We start from the raw sequence: 16,800 nt of genomic DNA on the forward strand, positions 1-16,800 counted from the left end.
GAATTTCCAGTTTGCAAGCTCCAGCTGCCTCCTCTTTACCATGAACATGCAATCCCTTTCCATGTCCATCTCCCATCAGGATGGCCTCGGGGTCTCCACTTGTTCTTGGTAAAAAAGACCTGAACCATCCCCATCCACCACCAGCCTCCTCCACCTGAGCGAGCTCATCCTCACTTTGAGCAACTTTTCTTTAAACTCCTCCCACATTCTTCAGGTCAGAGGAGTGGCCATGGGTATCTGTATGGCCCCTAGTTATGCCTGTCTCTTTGTGGGGTATGTGGAACATTCTTTGTTCCAGTCCTACTATGGTCCCCACCCACAATCTTTCTCCAGTGCATTGATGACATCAACAGTAATGCTTCCCTCTCTCATTTGAAATTGGGATTTATCAAATTCACTTCAAATTTCCACCCTGATCTCACCTTGACCTGGTCCATCTCTGACTCCTCCCTTCCCTTCCATGACATCTCTGTTTCCATTTCTGGGGTTAGGTTGGCCATCAATATCTGACACAAACCCACTGACTCCCACAGTTACCTTGATTATGATCTTCACATCCTGCTTCCTGTGAAGACCCTATTCCATTCACCCAGTTTCTCCGAGTCCATTGCATCTTTTCCAGTAAGGCCAGCTTCTCCAAAGGTCCCTCTGAAATATCCTCCTTCTTCCTCAATTAAGGATCCCCCACCACTGTGGTCGACTGGAGGTTCAGCTGTGTCCAACCCACCACCTGCACTTTGGCCCTCACGCTTTCTCATCCCTCCAGCAAAAGCAACACAGTCCCCCTGCCCTAACTTACAACCCTATCAGTGCCTACATCCAAAGGATCACTAGTCACCATTTCCACCACATCCAGTGAGATGCTACCACATAACCCCCTCCCCTCCTTTGTCAGCCTTCCACAGGGATTGTGTCCTCCTGGACAGCTGCTCCATTCCTCTTCCACTCCTAACATCTTCTGAAACCCCGTCCCATTTATCTCTCCACCCTGGAGGCTCCCTGCCTCATTCCTGATTAAGGGCTTTTGCCGAAACGTCGATTTTCCTGCTTCTCGGATGCTGCCTGACCTGCTGTGCTTTTCCAGCACCATAGAGTCATAGAGTCATAGAGATGTACAGCATGGAAACAGACCCTTCGGTCCAACCCGTCCATGCCGACCAGATATCCCAACCCAATCTAGTCCCACCTGCCAGCACCCAGCCCATATCCTTCCAAACCCTTCCTATTCATATACCCATCCAAATGCCTCTTAAATGTTGCAATCGTACCAGCCTCTACCACATCCTCTGGTAGCTCATTCCATACACGTACCACTCTCTGTGTGAAAAAGTTGCCTCTTAGGTCTCTTTTATATCTTTCCCCTCTCACCTTAAACCTATGCTCTCTAGTTCTGAACTCCCCGACCCCAGGGAAAATACTTTGTCAATTTATCCTCTAATCTTGACTCTGATCTCCAGCATCTGCAGTCCTCACTTTCACCTATCTTCTGAAACCCTCAAGGCATTTTCCTATGCAATCTCAGAAGGTGTAATATTTGCCCACTTACTTCCTCCATCCTCACTATCCAAGGTCTCAGACATATCTTCCAGATGAAGCAGCACTTACCCTGCATTTTACTCAATTTAATCTCCTGTATTCATTGCTCACAATGGGTTCTCGTCTACATTGGGGAAATGAAGCCTTACACTGAGTAACCGCTTCACAAGTCACCTATATTCTGTCCGCAAAAATGACCCTGAGCGTCCTAGTGCCTGCCATTTCAACAACCCACCCTACTCCCTGGCCAACATCTCTGTCTCAGGCCTACTGCAGTGCTCCCATGAAGCTCAGTGCAAGATGGAAGAACAACACCTCATTTCCTGCTTGGGAATTCTGCAGCCCTCAGGACTCAATATTGAGTTCAACAATTTTGAGGTCTGAGCATCCTCTCCCATGTCCTTATCCCATCCTCCATCAGGCCTTATCATCTCACAGGCTGCTACTCCAAACAACACGTTGTCAGCCACTGATGGTTCCATTAGCCGCTGTTGATTCTCCCAGGTTGGCCTTTACCCATTCCTTTCTTGGTCCTGTTTGCTCTTTCTCTGGGCTTCGTCTTCACCCATCGTTTGCTCCTCTCCCCTCCCCCACCCCATCTTCAGCACATAAGTGCCATAAGACCATAAGACATAGGAGTGGAAGTAAGGCCATTCGGCCCATTGAGTCCACTCCACCATTCAATCATGGCTGATGCGCATTTCAGCTCCACTTACCAGCGTACTCCCCGTAGCCCTTAATTCCTCTAGACAACAAGAATCTATCAATCTCGGCCTTGAAGATATTTAGCGTCCTGGCTTCCACTGCACTCCGTAGCAATGAATTCCACAGGCCCACCACTCTCTGGCTGAAGAAATGTCTCCGCATTTCTGTTCTGAAATGACCCCCTCTAATTCTAAGGCTGTGTCCACGGGTCCTAGTCTCCTCGTCTAACGGAAACAATTTCCTAGCATCCACCTTTTCCAAGCCATGTATTATTTTGTACGTCTCTATTAAGTCTCCCCTTAATCTTCTAAACTCCAACGAATACAATCCCAGTATCCTCAGCCGTTCCTCATATGTTAGACCTGTCATTCCAGGGATCATCCGTGTGAATCTCCGCTGGACACGTTCAAGTGCCAGTATGTCCTTCCTGAGGTGTGGGGCCCAAAACTGGACACAGTACTCCAAATGGGGCCTAACCAGAGCTTTATAAAGTCTTAGTAGTACATCTCTGCTTTTATATTCCAACCCTCTTGAGATAAGAGACAACATTGCATTCGCTTTCTTAATCACGGACTCAACCTGCATGTTTACCTTTAGAGAATCCTCGACTAGCACTCCCAGATCCCTTTGTGCTTTGGCTTTATTAATTTTCTCACCATTTAGAAAGTAGTCTATGCTTTTATTCTTTTTGCCAAAGTGCAAGACCTCGCACTTGCTCACGTTAAATTCCATCAGCCATTTCCTGGACCACTCTCCCAACCTGTCTAGATCCTTCTGTAGCCTCCCCACCTCCTCAGTACTACCTGCCTGTCCACCTAACTTCGTATCATCGGCAAACTTTGCTAGAATTCCCCCGGTTCCCTCATCCAAATCATTAATATATAATGCGAACAGCTGTGGCCCCAGCACCGAACCTTGCGGGACACCGCTCGTCACTGGCTGCCATTCTGAAAAAGAACCTTTTATCCCAATTCTCTGCATTCTGTCAGACTGCCAATCCTCAATCCATCCCAGCAGCTCACCTCAAACACCATGGGCCCTCACCTTGCTCAGCAGCCTCCCGTGTGGCACCTTATCAAAGGCCTTTTGAAAGTCTAGATAGACCACATCCACTGGGTTTCCCTGGTCTAACCTACTTGTTACCTCTTCAAAAAATTCCAACAGGTTTGTCAGACATGACCTCCCTTTACTAAATCCATGTTGATTTGTTCTAATCAGACTCTGCTCTTCCAAGAATTTAGAAACCTCATCCTTAATGATGGATTCTAGAATTTTACCAACAACCGAGGTTAAGCTGATTGGCCTATAATTTTCCATCTTTTGCCTTGATCCTTTCTTGAACAAGGGGGTTACAACAGCCATCTTCCAATCATCCGGGACCTTTCCTGACTCCAGTGACTCTTGAAAGATCTCAACCAATGCCTCTGCTATTTCCTCAGCCACCTCTCTCAGAACTCTAGGGTGTATCCCATCGGGGCCAGGAGATTTATCAATTTTAAGACTTTTTAACTTTTCTAGCACTATCTCTTTCGTAATGGCAACCATACTCAACTCAGCCCCGTGACACCCTTTAATTTTTGGGATATTACTCATGTCTTCCACTGTGAAAACTGACGCAAAGTACTTGTTAAGTTCTCCTGCTATTTCCTTATCTCCCATCACTAGGCTTCCTGCGTCAGTTTGAAGTGGCCCAATGTCTACTTTTGCCTGTCGTTTGTTTCTTATGTACTGAAAGAAACTTTTACTATTATTTCTAATATTACTGGCTAGCCTACCTTTATATTTGATCCTCTCATTTCTTATTACACTCTTTGTTATCCTCTGTTTGCTTTTGTATCCTTCACAATCTTCTGATTTCCCACTGTTCTTAGCCACTTTATAGGATCTCTCTTTTTCTTTAATACATTTCCTGACTTCCTTTGTCAGCCAAGGTTGTCTAATCCCTCCCCGGTTAATCTTTCTTTTCTTGGGAATGAACCTCTGTACAGTGTCCTCAATTATACCTACAACTCCTGCCATTTTTGCTCTACTGTCTTCCCGGTTAGCCTCTGCTTCCAGTCTATTTTAGTCAGTTCCTCTCTCATGCCCTCATAATTATCTTTATTCAACTGTAACACCATTACATCCGATTTTGCCTTCTCCCTTTCAAACTCCAGACTGAACTCTACCATATTATGGTCGCTACTTCCTAAGGGTTCCCTTACTTTAAGATCTTTTATAGAGTCTGGTCACATATGCTACATTACTCTCAGCTACTATCAGTTTTGAAGCTAGAACCGAGGTGTTAACTCTGCTTTGTTTCCACAGATGCCACCAGATCAGCTGACTTTTTCCAGCAATTTCTGTTTTCGTTTTTTACTCATTTCCTTGCTGATTAGTTGTTGGCTTATGCTCCAACTCAGCGCTTGAGCACATAACCTAGGCTGATCCATCAGTACTGTTTTAAAGGTCCCACCTTTTGGATAATATGTTGGACTGAGCTCGCCACTGGCCTTTCAGATGGACTTCTGAAGATTGTCGAAGAATATGCAGAAAAGTAGAGCTGAGGATTAAAACCAGATCAAGCATGGGCAGACTGAAAGGACAGTTTAGGTCTCCTCTTGTCCTGTGTTCCTATGGCATAAAAGATCAGTTGGTGCAACTTAAAAAGTAATTAGGAGAGCCCTCCCCACTAACCAGGCCACCATTTATCTCTCATTCAATCAACATCACTAATAAACATAAGAACATAAGAAATAGGGGCAGGAGAGCGCAATCTGGTCTGTCAGTCCTGCTCTGCCACTCATGGCTGATCTTTTCATGGACTCAGCCGCACTTACACATCCACTCACCGTGACCCTTAGTTCCCTTACTATTCAAAAACCTATTTGTCTTTGTGTTAAAAACGAAGTACAGGAAGTCCTTGGGTTATGAACGAGTTCCATTTTAAAGTCTGTTCGTAAGTTGAATTTGTATATAAGTTGGAACCGTTACATATGGTTCACATCTAGCCTCAATTAGTCAAATGTTTGCCTTAGTATACAGTCTATATTTTATTTAACTAGCCTCAACTGTTTCACCAGGCAGAGAATTTCAGAGATTCTCAACCCTTTGGGTGAAGATGTTCCTCCTCAACTCAGTCATGAATCTGCTCCCCCTTATTTTAAGGTTGTCTGCCCATGGAAACAACCTCCCTCCTTATATCTTATCTATTCCCTTCATAATCTTATATGTTTCGATGTGATTCCCTCCTCACTCATTTAAATTCCATCTCAGTCTACTCAATCTCTCCTCATAAACCTTCTCACTCAATTGTGGAATCGAACTAGTGAACCTCCTCTGCACCCCCTTCAGTAACAGTACATCCTTTCTCAAGTAAGGAGACCAAAACTGCACATAGTACTCCAGGTGTGGCCTCACCAGCATGCTATCCAGCTGCAGCATAAACATATTGATTGAAATTTTGCAGGGCCTCAGGCACTGTTCTGGTTGTTCAGGTTTGAAGCACTTAGCCCAGCAGGTGGACTCTCTGGAAGAACAGATCAATCACCTATCTACATCTTTAATCTGCCTCTACATTTAACCTCGAATAACTACAGAGTTCAACCTAAAGCCAGGCTAATCATCAAACTTCTAGAGATGTACAACCCTTACTTTTTCTGGGTTTACAGTTCGTTCATCTATCCTCATTCCAGATGAAGGGCTTAAGCCCAAAACGTCAACTCTCCTGCTCCTCGGATGCTGCCTGACCGGCTGTGCTTTTCCAGCACCACACTCTTTGACTCTGTGTCCAATTTGTGTGCGCGCCTGTGGGAAAGTTGAAGCACTTATTATTTTTCTTAGGGTAAGGTACTTACAGTAAGAAAACCTGGCTGTTTGTGAATTCCTAATAACAGCACATAAACACCTCTTCAAATGGCAAGTATATCCTTTGTATAGTTGAGAGTGTCGTGCTGGACACAGAAGAAACTTCGGGTTTCAGAGCTTTTCGGATTTTGCGATTCTGGATAAAGAATTGTGTACCTCTACCCTTTGGCCTGTTTCTCAGTTATTCAAAGGATGAGGGTTTCAGTGGCCAGGCCAACATTTATTGCCCATCACTAATTGTCCACAGGGCAGTTAACAGTCAACCATATTACTGTCGCTATGGAGTCACATGTAGGCCAAACCAGGTAAGGATGACAGTTTCCTTTTCTGAAGGACATTCGTGAACTGGATGAGTATTTTCCTGACAATCGACAATGGATTCATGGTCATCATTAGACTACTAATTCCAAATATGTATTGATTTTAAATTTCACCATCTGATATGGTGGGATTCAAACCCAGGTTCTTAGAGCATTACTTGGGTCCCTGGATTAACAGTCAAGTGATAAAACCATCAGGTTTGTTAGTCAAGAATCTCTCTCCCCTCGTCTTAAAAATAGTCAATTTCTTCATTGCCACAGAAGGGAAGAAAGTTCCAAAGACTCACAACTCTTACAGAGAAAAACAAAACTCTTCCTCTCAGACCTAAATGGAAGATGTCTTAGTTTTAGCCATACCCCCTAATTCTAGACTCTCCCACAAGAGTGGCTACGAAAAAAGTGAATTCCGATGCATTTTATGATGGAATACTCATGTCCCAGAAGCCTCTTATGATAACAATTGAATGAAAGTATTTGCATGTTTGTTGTGAACAGGTCAACCTTTCTGTGAAAATGGCGGCAAAGGAATTTTATTATAAAATGTTGAATATATGTATACTCATCTATAATAATAATATCAAGAAGATTCTTCTAATTTACTAATTCCAGCCTAATCTGTTTTTTACTACTTATGTGTTGTTGTTAAAATAGTCAAGAAAATTGAATGCATACTTGCAAAGGAAATGAAGCACAGGGTTCTGGTAATGAAAGGAATTTATTGTGTTGGTTACAGATTCAATGGGCTGAATGGCCTCATTATGTACTGCATGATTCTATAATTGAGAACCCAATGAATTTATCCCTATCACACAGTACAGGGAATAGTTGGAGCACGTTGGTATTGTTCCCATTAAAAAAGGACTCTCCTTCACTTGGATTGTGAGACTGTCTTTCTGATCTTCCAATGTAACAGTTCCCAAGGAGTCTGTCACTGGTGTCAGTGGAAATGGTTACACAATTCAATGAAATTGTTCCCTTTTATCAATGATTAAGACATCAGTCAGCAATTGCAAAAATGAATCTCATGGCTGACTACACTCTAACCTTGGTAAAAACAATGACTGCAGATGCCCAAAACGTCGATTTTACTGCTCCTCAGCTCAGCACTGTCCCCATGACTTGTCCTACCTGCCTATCTTCTTTTCCACCTATCCAATCCACCCTCCTCCCTGACCTATCACCTTCATCCCCTCCCCCACTCACCTATTGTATTCTATGCTACTTTCTCTTCATCCCCACCCTCCTCTCATTTATCTCTCCACCCTTCAGGCACTCTGCCTGTATTCCTGAAATGTCCATTTTACTGCTCCTCAGATTCTGCCTGAACTGCTGTGCTTTTCCAGCACCACTCTAATCTTCTCATGTACTGTTACAATACTCTCTGATCCTGTTGTCAAACGCATGTCTCTTAAATGAGAAATCTGGCAGATGGCTTTTCTAAGATATCTCTCCATTATCACATTATATATGGAGAATATACAATGTCGGCAATGACAGTGGTAGATCCAGCTTTAAGCACACATGAATTTCTGCCAGTTGATCAAGCAAGTTATCAAGGGGAAACAAAAGTGACAGTGAAGGGTGACCATATGTTCACATCCCACAATGAGACCTGGTGAAATTTGAATTCAACTGATAAAAGAATCATCAGGAATCATTTGGGCTTTTGCCTGAAATGTCGATTTTCCTGCTCCTCAGATGCTGCCTGATCTGCCGTGCTTTTCCAGCACCACTCTAATCTAGACTCTGGTTTCCAGCATCTGCAGTCCTTGTTTTTACCTGCATTGTGAAATGGCCTAGAAAGCATCTCAGTTTAAGGACAAAAGGACATGGACCACAAGAGCTGGTCCTGTTAAAATCAAAAGACTCACACAAGGGAAAGTCTTCGGCTATGCAGAAACAGACCTAGCCAGAACATTAAATCTAAGTTACCCTCCACTCCTGTGCTGGGAGCATGTCTTTCACAGATGGTAAACTAAACATCCAACTATTCTCTCAGCTCGATGCAAAATATCCCAGGACAGCATCTAAAGAAAAGAGAGGGAGGCCAACATTTGTTGCTCAACTATTACATATATCCAATTGAATAAACAGAATTTACTAGAAATAACCATAGAAATGTGTTAAAGTTTCAGGTCACTGACCATTCAACAAATTATATTATCTGGTTATTGACTATAAAGATCTTTGAGATGTTCTGAGGTTGTGAACTCAGAAGCCCTACAACACAGAAATAGGCCATTCAGCCCATCAAGTGCACACTGATCCGCCAAAGAACATTCCACCACATCCTGTAACCCTGTATTTCCCATTGCTAATCCATGTAGCCTGCACACTGCAGACCATTTAGCATGGCCAATCCACCCAGCCTGCATATGTTTGGACTATGTGAGGAAGCGGGAGCACCGGGAGGGAACCCACATAGATAGTTGCCTGAGGGTGGAATCAGACCCAGGTCCCAGGTGCTGTGAGGCAGCATTGCTAACCACTGTGCCACCTGATGCTAAAGAAATGGAAGCCTTACTTGTTTTTTTTTTAAATTTGGCTTTGTGCAGACCCGTGAAAAATGGATCTGGCAGGAATACTTCATCAGAGCTTGCATATTTCCCAGGACTGACCATGGTGGAGATGACAGCTCATGTGCAATCTGCTGGATTTTGTAACATTAAAACTATCTTTCATGCCTCTGCCAGCAAAGTTAATGGGATAACAGACAAAAATCTATTTTCTTGTATCCCCTGAAGGAATGCAAGAAGAACATTAAAGACATTTTCAACTGCCTCAGAGAAACATCAATTTTCATTTCTTATGGTAAAGTGGCTCAAAGCACTTTGTAGGAGAGAGTAAACAGAAAATTTCAATACTAGGCCATAAGGTGATATTAGAACATAGAACAATACAATGCAGAACAGGCCTTTCGGCCCTTGATTGCGCCAAACTGTGAATTATTCTCAGCTCGTCCACCTACACTATCCCAAAATCATCCATGTGCTTATCTAAGGATTGTTTACATGTCTCTAATGAGGCTGAGTTGACTACATTAGCAGGTAGGGCATTCCATGCCCTTACCACTCTCTGTGTAAAGAACCTGCCTCTGTCCTAAACCTATCACCCCTCAATTTGTAGTTATGCCCTCTCGTACATGCTAACATCATCATCCTAGGAAAAAGACTTTCACTGTCTACCCTATCTAATCCTCTGATCATCTTGTAAGTCTCTATCAAATCCCTTCTTAGCCTTCTTCTTGCCAATGAGAACAGGTTCAAGTCTCTCAGCCTTCCCTCCAGACTAGGCAACATCCTGGTAAATCTCCTCTGCACCTTTTCCAATGCTTCCACATCCTTCCTGAAATATGGCGACCAGAACTGTACACAATATTCCAAGTGTGGCTGCACCAGCATTTTGTATAGTTGCAGCATGATATTGCGGCTCCAGAACTCAATCCCTCTACAAATGAAACCTAACACACCATATGCCTTCTTAACAGCACTATCCACGTGGATGGCAACTTTCAGGGATCTATGTACATGAATTCCAAGATCCCTCTGCATATCCACCCTACCAAGAATCTTTCCATTGATCCAGTATTCTGCCTTCCTGTTATTCTTCCCAAAGTGCATCACCTCACATTTAGCTGCATTGAACTCCATTTGCCACCTCTCAGCCCAATTCTGCAGTTTATCCAAGTCCCCTTGCAACCTGTAACATTCTTTCACACTGTCCACTATTCCACCGATGTTAGTGTCATCTGTAAATTTACTAATGCATCCACCTGTGCCTGCGTCTAAGTCACTTACAAAAATGACAAACAGCAGTGGTCCCAAAACAGATCCTTGTGGCACACCACTAGTAACCGGACTCCAGGCTGCATTTTTTCCATCAACCACCACTCGCTGCCTTCTTTCAGAAAGCCAGTTTCTAATCCAGTTTCTTTTCAAACGGGTAGCCTCTCACTTAGTCAAATAATAGGTTTGAAGGCAACAGTGAGATACTGCTGTTGAGGAAGATCTGAAATAAAAACAGAAAGTGTTGGAGAAACTCAGCAGATCTAGCAGCAACCGTAGAGTGAAAGCCGAATTAACATTTTGAATCCAAAACTACTTTTCTTCATTACTCAGTTTTCAAACTGGATTTGAAACGTTAACCCTGTTTCTCCTGTGCACAGGTGCTACCTGACCTGCTGAGTTTCTCCAACACTGTCTATTATTAAAGTTTTAAGAGATGTTTTAAAGAAAAGGAGAGAGAACTGCAATGACAAGGGATCTAGGGAGGATCTCAATAAGAGTACAAGTTCTTGTAACATTGCACCACTGCAATGACCAGGTCTTTGTTAATTGAACAAATTTACACATGGGCTGCTGACAGATGTATGGGATGTCTGTGTTCAGAAACCATTGTACAAGTAAGGGCTAGCAGCTTTAGAGGGCTGTCTCCAGATGTAAGAGCAGTCTTTAATGTTTTATTCGGCTTTAATACTGTAGCTGTTTCAGTTCAGCTAAATGCAACACACAATTAGCTTTGCCTGTCTAATCATAGGAATAGGTTGTGTACTTATCAAGATAAAGAAAGCAATTATATTTCTATTAAATGTCATTTCAAACTCAGACACTGCTATAAAGTAGAAAATGTAACAATCACTTTTGAAATAAGAAGGTCCCCTGAAAAACAATGTGATAATGATCAGATAATCTTCCTTTATGCCGGGTTTTTGGGATAAGTGTTGGCTAGTATTCGGAGAAAACGCCTGCTCTACTTAGAGTCAGAGACTCATAGTAATGTACAGCATGGAAACAGACCCTTTGGTCCAACTCATTCATGACAACCAGATACCCTAAATGAATATAGTCCCATTTGCCAGCATTTAGCCAATATCCCTCTGAACCCTTCCTATTCATAGATTCATCCAGATGCCTTTTAAATGTTGTAATTGTACTAGCCTCCACCACTTCCTCTGGCAGTTCATTACATAAACGAACAACCTTCTGCGTAAAAAAGGTTGCCTCTCAGCTCCCTTTTATATCTTTGCCCATTCACCTTAAATCTATGCCCTTTAGCTTAAGATTCATGTACTCTGTGAAAAAGACCTTGACTATTCAACCTATCCACGCCTCTCGTCATTTTATAAACCTCTATAAGGTCACCCTTCAGCCCTCGACACTCCAGGAAAAATAGCCCCAGCTTCTTTATGTAGCTCAAACCCTCCATAACTGGCAACATACTTGTAAATCATTCTGAACCATTCCAAGTTTCACAATATCCTTCCGATAGCAGGGAGACCAGAATTTTTCTTCAAAGCTGTGCGATTAATTTGTTTGCTGAGAGGCTGAGTTCTGAAAATAGTCACCAGACTCAAGAAGTTAACTCTGTTCTCTCTTCACTGATGCTGCAAGACCAACTATCCAGCAATTTCTGTTGCTGTTTCCTCAGAGGCAGGGTGAGATCTCAGATTAGCATTTCATCTAATAGATGGTACCTCCAACAGACTAGTGCATCATAAGACCATAAGACATAGGAGCCGATGAAGGTCATTAAGCTCATCAATCTTCTCCACCATTCAGTGAGATCATGGCTGATTTGATAACCCTAAATTTCTCATCCTTAGTACCACACTTGGCATGATATACTTTGTGTTCAATTTCCTGCAGTGGGATGTCAAACACACAAAATAGTCTCTGAAATGCAAGTTGCTGACTTACATTCAAATGAATGGGTATGATTAATTGTTATTTCAATTTCTACATTTTTCTAACAACTTTGCCCTGCAGCTATTTAACACCTTACCATTTGAATATATTTACGGCATTTATTGCAAATGTTGAGCATTCTAGAATTGATGCTATAGGTTTTAATAAGGTATTGGTTGGATTTTAATGTGCATAAGGCTTTGAGTCTGGAATCGGTTGGAAAGGCATACAAAACCGGAGAGATTAGGAAACATGGATTTGCATGTATTAATCAATCACCAGAGTAACTTTAACAGAGTTGTTTGGTTTTAAATGTTGAATCCTAAGTTCGAGGGTTTTCTGAGATTCTTGAAGTTTGTCAGTGAAGGCATGTACATAATGGCACAGAGAAATGTCTAGTAAATACTCAGTAGTCATCATGTGCTTTTATGCCTATATATTGTCAAGGATGTGTCTGAGGTTACTTTAGACAATTCGAGTCTTATGTAGAAACATAAAAAGTCTTGCTTCAAAATCTTGCCCATCCTGACAGACACTGCTAAAAAGAAGTTATCCAGTGTTACGACATGGGGTAAACTCCTCTGCCAATGTAAACCCGACACAGAGAAGCTCCTCTCGCGTTGTAATTTGTTAAATTTCGAGAGATAAAAGAACTATCCCAGATTTCACTATTTAAAGTAAAAATTAACAATTTTATTCTTTAAGTCCAACAGAGAACATTAAAACCACAAATATTTGCAAGTCCTTTCTCTTGAACCTATCTTTTGCCTCCCACTCTAAGTACTGATCAGATAAATTCCTTCGTACATTTACAGCAAATCACCTTCAAACCCATTGTTCTCTTGGAAAGTCAGACCTTTTCCATAGATTTCTGTACGTCAGCTTCAGTCTTCTGCTGCACAAATTTCTTACATACAGCTACCTGTCAGAGAGTTATTCTACTGGCTGTCTTTACTTTTGAGTGCTCTTTGCTGCTCTCCCCCTAACTGTTCAAAATGTCCAATTTAGACCCCAAATCTTCAGATCATTTCATTAGTTTGATGTCATCGCAAACAGTAAGATTCAATTTCAATTGGATTTTGGTATCTGGGACATAATTTAAACTGTTTGGCCGAATCTGAATTTGTTTTTTGTTCCATGGCAATGAAACTTCAGTTATTTGTTTCAACCAAATGTTGCATTTTAAATTTTTTCAGCATACTCTGTGCTTTCAGTCAGTCCTTATCAGCTTCCTCTCTCTCTTAAAGGTACAGTACACCTATACCTTCATAACATCCAGACATGGTGCCATTTTTCAGCTCTTGATTCTTAGTCTGTACGTTACATAACCTTAAATTCATGCCTGTACATTTTTTAACTACACTGAAGGCTTTTATGTATGTTAACATTACAAGCTGTGCCCTTCAAAAAATAAACTGTTCTTATCCATCAGACAGGGTTCCCTGATTGGACCAGGTTAACAGTTGCAATCAGGGAACTTATATTCTAATCATTATAATCACAACATGAGATTCACAATAGAACCCAAACAGAATATAATAAATCTAATTCTAGTTCTAATTCCAATTCCATTCTATTTCTAATTCTAAACAACATCCCTAATGTCATTGATAAGAACATAAGAAATTGGAACAGGAGTTGGCCATTCAGCCCATCAAGCCTGCTGTGTCATTCAATAAGATTGTGATTGATGTCATTGTTGCCTCAACTCATTCTTTTCGTGTTGAATCTTTTGGCTCCCTTGACAATTAAAAATCTTTGTTAAGATTTTCTTACATTATATTCCAGCTGCCAGGTTTTGCCTTCGCACTTAACTGTCAGCTGTACAAGATAATGTGGGTCTTCCTAGTGAAATAACTCTACAGAGGCCGGTACCCTGTCACTAAGCCACCCTTTATTTGTTGATAGAGATTCCTGACACTGATCCAGCTTCCTCAGAGTCAGCTCTCAGAGTGAACAGCATGTCTGACACTCCTAGGCAAAAGTGAGGATGCTGAAAACCAGAGTTTAGATCAGAGTGGTGCTGGAAAAGCACAGCAGGTCAGGCAGCATCCGAGGAGCAGGAAAATCGACGTTTCGAGCAAAAGCCCTTTAGCCCTTCACCTGTCTGACACTCCTGTTTAAGTCTGTCAGCCAAGGCTCCCTGATGGGACCAGATTAACAGCCCCAATCAGGGAACTCATATTGCATGAAGTCCACCTAGCTGACCTCATTACAATCACTGCACTACACTCACAATGGGATCCAAATAGCAGAGAAGCAATTGAGATAACTTACATTAGCAGAAGAAATTTGTTTCAAATTGTCAACAAATCTATAACTATACATTTTCCATTTTGATCTATAATGAAGAGCATTTAGCAAGAATCAAGAGTGGACAGGTAAAACTAATTGCTAAATTTCAGGCTTCAGTAAAGTTTCCTTATTGCATTCTGAAGTTCAGATCTGAGGAGTTTCCAGGCCACTGTAGTTGAGATTCCTTGGTTCGTATATTGCTGGAAACATTAGCACAAGTAAACCAGTTGAACAGTTAAGCAGGAAATATTTGAGGTAGAGGTTAGCCATGATCTTATTGAATGGACTGGCAGATTTGAGATGTTGCAAGGTCTCATCCTGTTGTTGCTTCCTATATAATGAAGAAAAGCTTAGAAACACAAGTGAGACTGGTTCGACTGAGAAGAAATTTCTGCTTCACTAAAATACTGAGAATGGGCCTTATCACATTTCTTGCAAAAAGTCTTCAAATATTTTGCATACAATGAAAATTTGTGTTATGCAATTATTTGCTGACACAGCAGCCTTGTTATTGATTAGCACAATTCAAATTTGTCACATTTAATCTCTGCAATTTTTATCCAAGATTTTTTTTTAAAACTTGACATTCATCGTTGTGCTGAAACAGTTTTGTTTTAATTTCAGGTTAAGATTTTCACACTCTCCTCAAAATCAGACAAATGACTGAAACCTGTATCTAAAACTGACGACGAGAATTAACTCCAGCCTGCCGGTGAAACTGCTCAATCTGAGACAAAGTGCAGGCACTCACAGGAGAATGTGTTCCTACATTGGCATGGCACTTTCTGGTTAACATAGCCATTAGGGTAAGAGGTTTCTGTGAAAACAGACCACTGAAGAAACCTTCAAGCAGACAGACTTTTCATCTACAGACCTTGGTCAGTTGCCTAGCTAACATGCTCAAGTCCACAGGCAAAAATCAATGTGGCTGTTTAATGGTATCAATTATCCATTAAAACTCAGCCTAGTAATGACTGGGTGCCACATCCAGTAGTCAGTCCTTCACAGCTTTATCGATGTTGGGTATTGCCAAATGATTTTAGCCGATGGCAATCGACAGAAGGGAGAACTCCTTAACCGATGTTTGTCTGCATTATTCAGGCTCACATTTAGGAGCATGATTATTCCTTTAATAATCTATTGAATTATCTCCATTTTTGATCAGATACCAATTCCAACACAATGATTAAGGTTTAATGTCTGGCAGCAAATATATTTTCATCATGAATTTATAACATGAATTTTTAACTTAAGATTCAAAAATGATATCTTTTTAATGCAGGTGGATTGATGCGGCAAAAGTGTAACTCAATATCTGATATCTGATTTGTTGAGGATTGTTAGCATTTCCTGTTTATGTTTCAGATTTCCAGCGTCCACAAATATTTTGTCTAATTGAATATTAGTTTGTAAGTTTATGGCAAGTTGTTTTCTCAGGTAAACTGGCAAGATAAAATTTATGATAGAAATTTAGAATTTTATGAATATTCTGCATGAGCAAATTGCTTTGCTTTCAGAAAAGGAAATGGTTATGGTGAAGTAGCAATCACCTTATGTTTTGACACAGTAACCCACTAAGTGTAGTGACTTCATGCTATTTTCCATTTTCCAGTTTATGTGCAATGGACCAAAATTCAAAAAGAACCATTTGTTCCAAGTGACAAAGTACATGGCAAAGAGCTTTGGTATTGACACAATATCGATCTAGAGTATGATTCACACTTCAGTCTTCTTTACAAATTCAAACCGGAGAGATCCTGTAATCAAATCCTGAAAGACATTTGTTTGAAAAGGAGGGAAAATACAAATCTGACAGTTGCAGCCCAGTCAGCTTCCTGTCAATTGTGAAAAAATGCATAGAAATAATCCGGGAGAAAGCTGTAAACTACAGGGTGGCATAGTGGTGTTGCCTCACAATGCCTGGGACTTGGGTTTGATTCTACCCTTGGGTGACTGTGTGGCATTTGCACATTCCCTCCTGTGTCTGTGTGGGTTTCCTCTGGTTTCCCCCCACAGTCCAAAGATATGAAAGTTTGGTGGATTTTCCACTGGAAATACAAGGATGGGATGGGGTTAATATTTTTTGAAGGATCGGTGTAGAGTCAATGAGCTGCTTCCACACTGTAAGGATTCAATGATTCACCTGTATGTGCACAGATAAATAAAGAAGGGTCATAGACAATTTTTAAATAGTAAATTGAGGGACCTCCTGACCTCAATACAGCCTTGGTTCAAACATAGACAAAAAAGCTGAATTCCAGAAGTGAGGTGAGAAAGACAGCTATTGACACCAAGGCTGCATTTGTCATCAAGGAAGCGTAGCAAAACTTAAAAAACTGGGCACCTGGGGACACACTTTCCAGTGGTTAGAGTCATACCTGACACATAGTAAGATGGTTGTTGTTGTTGGAGGT

The 16,800-nt window shown here is 41.5% G+C and overlaps 1 long non-coding RNA gene across 3 annotated transcripts in view; it reads left to right on the forward strand.

Moving 5' to 3' along the window:
• The window catches only part of LOC148149674 (uncharacterized), a 41,420-nt gene extending 25,910 nt beyond the window's left edge, over positions 1–15,510 (forward strand). Inside the window, exon 3 of one of the 3 annotated variants that reach the window (XR_015757558.1) lies at positions 6,279–6,383. This is a non-coding gene — a long non-coding RNA (uncharacterized LOC148149674). Of the gene's footprint in view, positions 1–6,278; positions 6,384–8,962; positions 9,142–15,010 lie in introns of those variants that run through there. The other 2 variants (XR_015757556.1, XR_015757557.1) reach the window with 2 other exon arrangements.
• Positions 15,511–16,800: the final 1,290 nt, after the last annotated feature.

The sequence above is a fragment of the Chiloscyllium plagiosum genome, unplaced genomic scaffold (genome assembly GCF_037043375.1).
Source record: "Chiloscyllium plagiosum isolate Xiang-an unplaced genomic scaffold, Cpla_swu_hap1 HiC_scaffold_7, whole genome shotgun sequence".
Taxonomy (NCBI): domain Eukaryota; kingdom Metazoa; phylum Chordata; class Chondrichthyes; order Orectolobiformes; family Hemiscylliidae; genus Chiloscyllium; species Chiloscyllium plagiosum.